The following is a 12,364-nucleotide window of genomic DNA, read 5'->3' on the forward strand; positions in this document are numbered from 1 at the left end:
CGAGCGGGGATGGCTGTCGGTGCCGCTGGGCGGCCGGGAAAGGCGTTTGGCATCGCTTCTCCTTCTAGTCATTCCTTGCTCCCTGTAAGCTGGGTTTGGGGGAGGTTGTAGGAGCGGGCCGGCCCGGGGGTGAGGAGGTGGGCTGCCAGAACCGGCGTTACCCTGGTCCTGCAGGCGTGGTTTAATTAGAGTACCGTATGCCCGTGAACGTCACGAGTGTTTGCTAAATGTGGAAGAAATGCTAAGGGATGGTAATTTCAGCCTTGATTCTTAGCGGTGTCTTTAGTGCCTATTGCCAAGAGATAAGTCATACGGCGCTAGGAGAAGGAGGGGGCTGTTAAGCCGTGACTGCTGCATTTGAAGTCTAAAAACTGTCAGAAATGGGGTGTGAGATGTAAAAACGGGTGCCAGCATGTTATTTCTGCTGATGCGTCCAAAGAGAGATCTGAGTTTCACAGATCTTGCAAAACTAATACCGTGTTTCCTGTAATTAATGCTGCCATGTTTACCAAGTGCCTCCAGTCTTTGGATCACCATGTTGGGATTTGGAGATGGGGAGCGGTAAATGAATTTGGTTAGTACAACTTTAGGGAGCAAAAGCAATGTAGATATTGGGACGAACACATAGCTGGCCATAAAAGCTTTTGAGTGTTAATAGTAGACCACGTGGCTTAGGATAAAATTGCTTGTGTGTCTAGTCAATGTTACTGTCAAAAAAGAGTTCTAAAAAGGAGGCAGCCTGTGGAAGTGGCTTTGAGAGAGAGAAGCTGCCCGGCCATCTGACCTTTGAGGACTTAATAAACTCGTGGGAAGGTTTTGAAATGATAGGAGTTGTGGGCAGCAGACAGGTTAAAGACGTACTTATGTGTATTCTAAGATACCTAAAGGCATTTTGTAAATAGTCCTGTATTTTTGTTTCCTTTAAAAGTTCCTAACGCTGCAAAGACATGCAGTTACACTTAAAATTTGGAAATAACTAATAGTATCTAGATGGCTGGGATAATCAGAAACATCTAAATTTTCAACTTGTTAATGCATTTCAAGATCTTTAAAAAAATCAATGGCTTTTTTTAAAAATTCCTGCTGTGTTGTTTATATTCTGCTTATCTTGTTTATGAATAATTAGAATTTCATACTTGTCTTTGTCCAGCTGAGAGCTTCACTGTGGTCTTCTTCATGATATGATTAGTGAATGTTGGAAAAACTTGTGCTTCAAGGCTTTGAACTGATGTAAATTTCTCTTTCATCCCCAAGCTGCTTCCTTGGGGATTCCAGGCAATTCACCCGATTGATTAAACATTCTCTTTTCTTTGTAACCATAATATGTTCTTTCCAGTTACTGATACTGCGCATACTCCAGTAGAATTAGAAAAACAGTAGCCTGTGTAACTGTGTTGTTATGCATGCGAAAAAATGACCTCTTGCAGTCTTAGACCAATGGGCATTTATGTGAAAACATCTTAATTATTATTTTGCTGACCTGCTAATTGATAGATGTCTGTGGGATGTCCCTATTAAAAAAAGGAGGGAGGAGGCAGGAGAGAGAGAGAGAAGGAGGGACTAACACTTGTTCTGGACAAGTTTAATAATACTGAAGTGTGCTAAAGTTAAATATCACACTAGACTTTATGCTAAAGGTTAAGTGTAAGTATTTTGAAATCTGATATCTACAGCAGGTTAGGTTTGCTTTTCAAAGGATTTTTTTTGTCGCAACAGTGATTCAAAAAGCAGTTCACACTGAGTGACATTGAAAGATGACAGATGCAGAACAAATGAAAAAATATTTTTGTATAGCTCAAGTAGATTTTTAACTTAGTACCATCAGACTTTCTTGCAGTTAGGAGTCTAGCACTGAGCTAGAAATTGTGACAGTGCTGTTCAGACTGATGCTGATTCCACAAGAGCTTGTAGTCTCATGCCTCTGAAGTTATGCCATTTTCCAAATACTAAAAAGTAGACTGCAGAAGACTCTGATGGGCTGAAAATCATGGCCTTTGAAAGAGTTCCCTCACTTCCTTCTTAAGCATCTGGTATTACTTGATTTAGGTAGATGACTGTGCTGCAGTTTAGATCTAAGAGTAAGTCTGAATAGGTTCCTAGGTTAGTCAAAATGTTCAGTTTTGTTGAGAGACCCAGTCTGTTGTACCTGCGTTTGTGGATCCTCACAGGGAGACTTGCAGAGAATGCATCACAGAGTCATGCATGTACCTTCTCTTGCCTTAATATGCCAAAGGGATTTGAAAATAAACCAATAGCTTTCTTAATAGAAGCTATTGATGCAGAAAGTAGTGCAGGTTGACATGATTGCCATTTCAAGGTCATGTGAATTTTATGCCTCACTGAAAATAAATCATAGTATCATTAAAAAAAGTTTATTGATTTCTATTGATTTCTAAAATCAGAATTTCTTCTCAGTGCTAGCTTTGTACCTGCTCCTCCCAGCTCCCAAGTTAGATGAATTTCTGTGGCTTTATACTGAGATTTTTCATAATTTGAGTGGATGAAAAAGAAGTGCGACTGGCAATTCTTACTGAATGTGAAGTATGTTTGGAATGCTGCCTGAGGATTTCCACTGAGCAGTGGAAAGCTTTTGTACTGTGTGTTGCTGTACAGAATGGGAGAATTTCAGTACAAGTGTTCATTGGCACTTTTCAGAATGCTTTTAGACAATGTAAACTATGAGTGCATGCTGGAATTTATTTTGGTGGGTTTTTTTCTTCTCTTCATCTTCACAGACTGCTATGAAGAGATTTTAATGAAGTGGCGTTGGATGTAGACAACCAGCATCATGTGGTCAGCTAGTGACTTAGAAGCTGTTTTGTCTTTGAACCATGCTTCAGAGTGCTTGGTTGCAACAGCAAATGACAGTCAGATGACTAGGATTTCTTTTTTTGTTTTTTCTTTTTTTGCAAAAGCACCCTTTTCCAGCAGCAGCAATGTCACAGCTGCAAACAGAGATTAAGATATATTGTAATGAAAAATCTCGTCTGTAGGAACTTTGCTCTTCTAGTTTAAGCAAATTCATGCTGTGAAGGCATTAACACTATTCCTTTAGATGTACATTACTTGCATATGGTCATCCTTCATGTCCCGTGTCTCTTCTAGATCTTCCCAAACTTCTGTGAGAGCTTCTTCCACTGATTTCAATAGCAGTAGCTCCACATCTGCTGACCATTTTGATAACCGCTTTTCTAGTGCTACTCAGTGAGTGGTATGTTTTGGAAGTCCCTCCTTTTTACTGTAAAGCCTTTTAAAGGCCTTAGTTAGCACCTACACATTAAATTTAAATTTTTGTCCCTATCATTTTTGCTGGAGGAGGTACGGTACAAATTGAGACACTTGAAATTTAGAAATAAAACTGTGGCTCAAATGTCTCATCCCAGTTCCTGTAAATCATATGTTTTTCCATATACCCATGACAGTAATTCAAGCTTGAGATAGTGGATGAAGAAACTTTTTTTTTTTTTGTAATATGATTGATATGATGCCCTTTGGTTACTGTACCTGATGAATACCCTTTCCAAAAGGGATGCAGCTTACACTGTTAGAACTAGCTTTAATCTTAAAATTTGCAATTTATTTTTTTCTTTATGGCTACAAAAGCTCAACATTCCTGAAATTTGAATTAGCTTTAATGAAAATCATAAAGAAGAGGTTTAAACACTTATGTTACATTTGTGGTTTTCAGAAAATTATTTGTTTTTAATTATTGCCAAAATAAAATTTTTATAACTTTTTGGGGATTTGATTTCAGTTACATTAAGCAAATCTGTGAGCACAAAAATATTAAGTATTACTGCTTCTTCATAGTAAGCTCCTGGCTTTGTTTACAAATTGCAGTTCTTGGGGTTTTGGTTGGGTTTTTTTTTTTTTCTTTTCATATTGTGAAGTATCACTCTGTTTTTCCTTGTAGCCATTGAAATTCAAATGGATCCTAGTGGAAAAATCCACGTGGGAAGAGCATATTGATTATACTTCTGTGAGAAGAAGGTGTCTTGGTAACAGCTCTCAATCCTGAGTCACAGACATTGTAATTTTGTGAGAGACTTTGTCATCAGTGTTCCACCAGATTTGTGCTCTGAATGAAAATACAGCAGAACAGGGCTACCTCAAAGCACTTCATAAATACCTCAGCTTAAATGGCAGTCTGAATAAGAAGGAAATTAGGAAGATGACAAATAAGTTTTGTTGTTCTAATGACTAGTTGTTAGGTGTTTTGTTGTTGTCAGCTCAAGTCTTTTGCTTGTTACTTTATGAAAGCAAGCAAATATCTCTAGTCCTGTTGTCTATCTCTGCGGATACCAGGATGTAGACTGACAACTTGTGGATAAGACAGTGGTTTTACTGTCTGATTTGGAAAAGGTGCTCCCCTGAGTAAGGACAGGATGGAAAGGTGCAGATAAATAGGTACTCAGAGCTGCTAGTATCGACAGATGGGAAAGACTGAATGTTGTCTCTTCAAATGAAGTAGAGAAAACTGTTGATAGAGTAGAGGTTTCTGTGTAACACTGAAGGAAAGGGAAGCCGAGTTCCCTGCAGACCTGCCAAAGACAGTAATGCCTGGATGAAACCAGAGATTTTGTAGTGCTCTGATGTTGGCTTTACTGATAGAGAAGCCAGTTGAACTTTCTCCAGTTGCGACTGCTTTAAGCTCCCCTCCGTTTTACTGACTCTGGTATTTCTGACAAGTTTTCAGTGACATGCGCTTCATAGCTTACGAGCTGCTTAGGTTAAGGCTTTTGCAGTTGTTGGACTTGTCAAATGAGTGAAACCAGGTCTGCTGGAAGCTGTTCCTGATGGAGAAGTTTAAGCTTTGGCTGATATCTGTGTTGAGGTGACTTGGGATGTAATGGTAGATTGTTCAGGAGACAGGTTAGTCCCAAAAGTGTATAACTACACAAAGAAGTAACAAGATAAGGTAGCATGAGATAAGCATGACAATGATGGGCAAAGGAAGACAGACCAGAAGCCACTAGTACTGGGCAGGCAAGTATCAAGTTCTCAGCTGAGTAGCAAGTGACTATGATTATGTTGTATTTTACCCTATTGTAACTCAGTGCATGGTTTTGTTCTTTTAGGATCTTCACACCTATGCTATGGGGAATTTAATCGCTTTAGCCCTGGCTTTCTGTTCCCGTGCCAGAATTCCTGTTACTTTTCAATGTTGGAGAAGGCAGAAGTGAACCCTCTATCTATAGGCACTTGTAGCTAGTTCAGTTCTGTGTGCGTTTAACCATCCTTTGGCTGAAAGCTTCAGCCTAATGAGCAGGATTTATGCTGAAGCAGCACACCATCCTTCTGATGGTTTTGCTGTTAGGGAAAGGAGAGATTTTTTTGAGTGGGGGAGAGAAAGGGAATTAAGATGAGCTAGAGCTTTGGATTTCAGAACCAACCACTGACAACTTGTCTAAGTTCTCCCATACATAATTTCAGTTCCGTATAAGCTGTATCGAATTTCCTGTACCTTATTTTCCTCTGAGAATTACCTTTTTCTTGACTGAAGATGTGACTCATAAACTCTGTTCAGTGAGAGAATGCTTGCTGAAAATTTTATGCCAGTTTTATTACCTGATATAAAAAGATTTGTCTGGTATTTTGTAAGTCAGTATCAAGTAAGTATTGATGCCAGCTATGTTGGAAGCCCATCTGTGTGCAGCTCACCTCTGCTAATTTAAAACTTGTAAATACTGGACTTCTGTGTTCTATGAACACAAAATTAATGAAAATACAGAAAAAATAATCTTTTTCAGGAAGTTCTTACACTTTCCAACTAAATTAAGATTTGTTACAAAATCTGATTTAGGTAATTTGAATCTATGGAGCTCTTTAAAATATAGCATCACAAGTCTCTTTTCTATTAGTATTTAAAGATAACTCCTAAAATCTTATGCTGTTGAGTTCAAAGTTACGACTCTTTGTCCTCAATGTATTACTTGTATTTGGGATTCTAGTGTATTGTAAAGATGCAAGTTTGAGAAACTGGGTTGAAATCTCCTGTAGTATAGGCTAAAACATTGAATGATTCAGTACAAGTTGTAGGCCTTATATTGTTATTTGTGATGTGCATGCCTGAGATGTGGCACTAAGTATATTGAGTTTGTGGGATAAATATTTTTTAAAAATGTTTGTGTTTTAAAGATGGACAAAGCTGAAAAAGCCTTTGAGAAATAGTGACCTATTTCCCCCAGTGCACCATAGGGGAGAGGCAATTTTCTTCCTCCCTTCCTGCAGTATATTGTACCATGATGGTGATGCAACTGATTACTTTGTTGTTGAATTGAAGGAAATACTGTTAGATAAAAAGTCACAGAACAAAAATTTCTTATTTATGTAACAAGTACTTTTTCATCTTAGTTTGATGTTAGAGGAGAGATAAAACTATCAGCTGTTTTGTCAGTTGAAAAAACCTGTTAGAGTAAGAGAAATCAAGGCAAAAATAATCACAGAATGCCAGCATGGTTGGGATGGGAAGGGACCTCTGGCAATCATCTGGTCCAGCCTGCTCAAGCAGAGCCACTGCTTTCCCAGGATCACATCCTGGTGGCTTTTAAGACTCACCCCTCTGGGCAATTATGCCAGTGCTCAGTCACCCTTACAGTAGAAGAAGTATTTCCTGATGTTCTGGAGGAACCTCCTGTATTTCATTTTGTTCCTATTGCCTGTAGTCACAGGTCACCACTGAGAGGAGCCTGGCTCCATCCTCTTTGCACCTTCCCTTCAGTTATTTATACACATTGTGAAATTCCCCTGAGCCTGCTCTTCTTCAGACTGAACAGAGAGGCTTTGGTGTCTAGTTGCTAGTTTCTATTCTTTTTTAAATTTTCTGTAGAACCCATGTGGACACATGTTAAAACTTAACTGGAAAATTTACGACTGTCTTGAGATAATGTAGAAAGTAGGCAAAGGAGAACATACTAGGATTTAAATATTAAGAAAACTGAGGGAATACAATGCTTGCGAATGAAGATAGATATTATCTATGCACTTAAAGTATAAATGGCAAAGTATAGATATTATCTATACACTTAAACTATAAATGGTTGCCCCTCAACAAGGGCAACCATTTGAGGACTAGATTGGTATGATTTTGCTTCATGTCAGAGAATATAACAGAAAGCTGGGTTACTGCGGAGAATGGAAAAATCTTTATAATGCAAGTTAACGGATACATTTTAGAAAATGCCGTTCTGCAGCATCAAGCATATGGAGTTAATTTGATGCTGCTGATGCTTTCTGATTTCTGCTGAAGCCAGCTGAGGTCATGAGCTGGAAGACCTACCTCCACGCCATGCTTCTCCCTTAGCTGTTCTGTTTTGGGAAGCTCTGGTAGCTCAAGCACACTGCAGCACATGTGTAGAGAGTCAGGCTGGGATTGATGCTTTCCCCAAGGTTGTATCCCTCTGGACCTCAGTGTTCACTGCAGCAACATTCAAATGGTTTTGTGCAGAGCCAGCTTAATTATTTCAGACTCTCTGGATTTGGATGCTGTCTGAGAATGTCTGTGCAGTAAGCCTCCCCCTAAAAGCAGCCTGGTTTTGGTATGGCTCTCCACGAGATCAGCCCAGGTGGACCTGTATCTTAACCCAGTTCAGTGAGTGTGTTATTTCTGTGCTAGGGTGCAAGATCTATCTATGTTCTACTTATAATTTCATCTTTCTGTTGAGGTTCTGCAATGTGTCTGTCGTGGTAGTGAGGCTTATAGTTCTTTACTGCAATGTATCTACAAAGTGTTTGTTTTACATATCTGGTGGTTGGGGTTTTTTGTTTGTTTGGGTTTTGCTGTTTTGGTTTTTTTTCCTGTCCTTGGCCAGCAAGCATAGATTAGTTTTCTCCGAGTAGCTTTAGGGGGTTTACCCTCATATACGTTCCATGAATTTTTATATCTTGTTATTAATATGAAGTAGATAAGTGTATTGATCATCTGTTTTCAATCTGGATTGCCCATCATGGACTAGTATGGAATGTCTGTTCTAGGTAATTTGTAAGTGGATTGCACTGACAGCTCGAAAGTTAATTTTATTCTGGTAGCTTTACTTAACTAAGTTTCCCTTTCATTTGATAAAGGTCTGAAGTCTTTTCAGAGCATACCACCTTTGAAATTCTGCAGGTCTTATTGAATAAGAACATGTGGGAGAGAGCAAAAGAGGCACTTGCAGTTGCAAAGCAAGGTTGGTAGGTTAGCTGCTTGCAATTTAGTGCCTGATGCAATGAATTACTTCAAGGTTCTTCATTCCATCCCAGAGTTACCATAGCAATGTGGAATGTCTTTGTCTGGTAAAATTTACTCTGCAGACTCAAATTGGTTTAAAAAATTGTTGTGTAAGTCTGTTTCTACTGTAAAGGTTTTATGCTAGATCAGGTATCTGCTGCCATGGATCAAGTTTGCTTTGCTGACTGATCCAGCACTGGTAAGCTAGGAACAAGTTGAAACATACCAGAAGTTTTAAACTCAGCAGTCATTTAAGACTTCTCAAAGTAATATTACTCAAGAGTTGTCTTATGAAATTCAGTAAGGCTTAAAGAAATTTTAACTATAATTTGTGGGCAATTAAATAGTTTAATTCATTTATTCATATGCATTGCACAACATACATATTTCAGTTGGTATATAATGTAGCAACAAATACAAACTGTGGAGTGATGATCATTTGCTGAAGAGTTCATGATGTCTTGATTCTTTGATTTAATGTAGAAAGAATACCATTAAAACTGTTCAGGTTTTTGCATTATCCCACATCTGTGAATCGTATCTCTCTTGCCATTTGGTTTATCCACATATGTGTATGTGGAGTTCAGTATTAATAGGAAGCTTAAGCATGTACCAGTAAATACAAGAGGAAGTTTATTCTTTCTCTCAAATAACCTCTGTTCCCAGTTTCCTTGGCTTCTGCTGGGTTTTGTCTGTGATATTGTGCAGGACAGTGGAAAATGCAAGTTATTCAAGGACACGCTTTTCTAGATCAGTATCTCTAGAAGAGAGCAGGCCATCTGTTGCATGGCCGTAGGGGCTAGTTTCTCTAGGTCTGGAATATTTAAGGTAGGTAAAATACCTAGTTTGCAGACCTCTTTACCGTCAACAGAAGCAGATCTAAAATACATATTAATACATCTACATTTCCTTAGGAGTGAACAGTTCTATCATTGTACTTGTAGCATAGAGGAAAAGGAAAAAAGTGGCAGACCTGAGTAGTTTCCATAGAAACTTCTCAATTGGGATCTGTCATCAGAGTACTTGCTGATATGCCTGTATCTCTTTTTGGATTTAAAAGTTAGGTTGGGCATCCTAAATGTAAAGGTAATCTGTACTCCATAAAATATAGATACTGTTGTCCTTTCCAGATGTATATGAAGTTTTTTTCCAGCCTTTGATTTGCAGACCCCTTAAAGTTTCAGCTTTCATCTCTTTATGACATAATTTTCTTTTGGATGGAGAATTTTCCACCAGTTCTTCCATGTAGGAAGGGTTTTATATTGGAAGGAGTGCGATCTTAATTCAAAGCAATAGCACAACTCATCAGGAAAAACTTCTATATGTTTTCTGAAGTTACATGGAACTACATGATTCTTTTAAGCTTGTCTTAATAAGAGTCCATGTGTTGTAAGTTGCAAAACATTGCAGTAGGGGGCTTTTATAGCTTCTCACTTTTCATAGAGCTGAAAGAGTATCTCAGAATTAGAAATTTTTGCTTTAATTCTTTCACATATAGCTGTAATTGCATGGTTTTCTGACATTTATAAAATCCCCAACAACTGTATTTGTATTGTGATCATAACATTGGAGTCTAATTTACTGCCATATATTAAGTTGTATCATATTTGTTGGTTAAATTATCCTGTTGTATTTTTTTAAAATTCATAGTAAAACTAAACCTTAGCAGTTCCCTATTTTAAAAATTTTGTTCTACAAAACAAATTGTCAGTGACCAATTCAAGTATGAAGTGCAACTTATTTCTACTGCTGCAGAGAAGTGCATCCTGGAATTCTATTGGGTTTTTTCTTTTCTAGAAATAGCCATCAAGATGATGATGTTAAGGAATAATTTTTGATGGCCTCAGTCGTTCACTTATGTAACTTTCAACATCTGGTTTTATTCAGATGAAGCTGGAAGGCATTAACCTGAGGTGCCTTTTAAGTAGGGTTGTATCTGACACTGAACTGAGAAGACTTGTTAGTTTCTCCATAGTGAAATCCTGTGTAGGGAAAATTCAATTTAATGAAGAGAGTGTATTAATATAAAATAAAATTACTACTAGTGGATTAGGTTGCTCGTGTGATACTTCTAATGCCAATGCTAAAACACTAAACTAAAAAAAAAAAAAAAAGAGAACTAAAAATTCCATGTTCCTGGAAGCAGAGCTCTGCTTGGATGAGTATGCAGAATTCTCTATATAAATCCTTTGTAGTATGCAGTATAGTGAGCAGTGTTCCATAACAGTTTTTTCTAAGCCTGTGGTATGTTGTATGTTCTTATTTGGTAATGCTACAGTAAATGACAAATGGAACTGTATGAGGTGATCAGGTAGGTCTTCAAAGAGTGTTCTTTGTTTGGTTTGGTTTTTTTAAATGCAAAGTGGTATTTAGTTTTTTTCCTCCAAATAGTGATGTATGAGGATGGACATTGGAGTCCAGATGATGGCTTTGTCATAGCGTGATAGGTGTAAATTATAATCCAGACTAATTAACTTTGGACTTTTAATATCTCAAAAAAAAGGTTGTATCTTCCTGTGATATGTGTGAGCTGTTTACCTACAGCTGTTTCATCCCATGTATAACCATGTAATTCATGTAAAACTTGGCTTAAACTGAGAAATGTATTTTCCTAGTATATGCAATATCCAGTGCGAGGCTGCTCTGATCTTGACTGGGAAGGATTCACTTTTAGTTCCATATGTATGCGAATCAAACCCCAATTTCCGATAGCCAGTTATTTCTCTGATCACCTTAAAATGCGGTTAGCCAGCTATTTTGCACAGCACTTTAAAATATGGCAACAGTCTGGTTTCAGGGTTATAGATATTTTTCAGTACAAGTGAACATTTCATTAGAGATGCAGAGTGAATCTGTCTTATACAGGCATAGTATCATGACTTATCTTTTAATTTCAAGGAAAAAGATGGAGTTCTTGCTCTTCATATGTTCCGTTTGGTTGATTGTTAGTATATGGTGATATGATTTCCTGTAATCTTAGAGGAAATATGACAGCTTCTTGGCTGCTTTATCAACTAGTAGTTTTAAAAATCGATTTGGATGTTTGCAAAATAAATTCAAATTGCTTGTAAAACGTTAGTTTAGTTTTTAAAATATTTTTTCTTGAGCCTTCCTGTCAATAAATAATATCACTTAGTTTGTCTATGTTTTTAGATGATTTACAATGTAAATGCTCATGTAAAGATTATGTAATGTGGTTTTGTAGAAGAATGCAACTTCTGTTTTATTAATGTACTGTGAAAATATGGCTAATATGAAAATATGGCTAATGTGATCCCTCTTGGTGTCCCTTTAGGTAAGCTGGTAAAAATAATCTCATTTTACCATCAGAGTGAATGAAACTTAACTTTTTTCATATTGTGTAAGTCAGTAGAAGGGGATGTATCACTTCAAGATCTTATATTTTCCTACTTCTATAGTTATGCTCTATTTTCAGTGACAGCTGGATATGCCTAGGGAACACGAGCTGTCAGCAAAAATCTACTTTTCGTACTAGTGACAGTTCTGGGAATAAGAAAAGAAGTGAAATTCCTCTGGAGTGAAGCAATATTTTAAACGATTGTAGAAGTTAATAAGCAAAGTGTGGTGTTGAACCTGATTTTTAAGTTCACAAATGAAAGTAAAAACATTGCATTTTTTAACAAATGGATTAAAAAAAACTTCTTAGCTTAGAGTATCCAATATGAATCTTGGCATTCTGACTTTGTTCATCCTATTCCACTGGTAAAGGTAGGAGACAAGAACTATACACAGGCTCTCCTTTACTATCCCAGTCTCTCTCCTGGCTTTTCACTAGTACGTACTATGAAAAGCCTAAGCCTATTTCACTTTTCCTCTACACACCCATGGCACTTTCTTGTCCCGTATTGAGGTGATCCATGTTCTGCAGGTGTTGATACCTCCTTGTCAAAACTGTTCTTGTTACTTTGCTTTACCATTTCTGAAACATGAAGCTGACAGCAATTATTTTGTCGCTATTCACTAGGAAAGCTTTTAGCAAAAATTAATTGCTGCTTGAAAAGTGTTTTAATTCAGAGAAAGAAGTCTAAAATCCATGCACAGGGGACTGTTGGTAAGAATGCACACCTCAAGACAGCAAAATGAGTTCCCACTGCTGTGTCACATTGGATTTCCTTCTGGGAAAGAAACACAATT

This window comes from Manacus vitellinus, unplaced genomic scaffold (genome assembly GCF_001715985.3).
Source record: "Manacus vitellinus isolate BGI_N305 unplaced genomic scaffold, ASM171598v3 scaffold_33_pilon, whole genome shotgun sequence".
Taxonomy (NCBI): domain Eukaryota; kingdom Metazoa; phylum Chordata; class Aves; order Passeriformes; family Pipridae; genus Manacus; species Manacus vitellinus.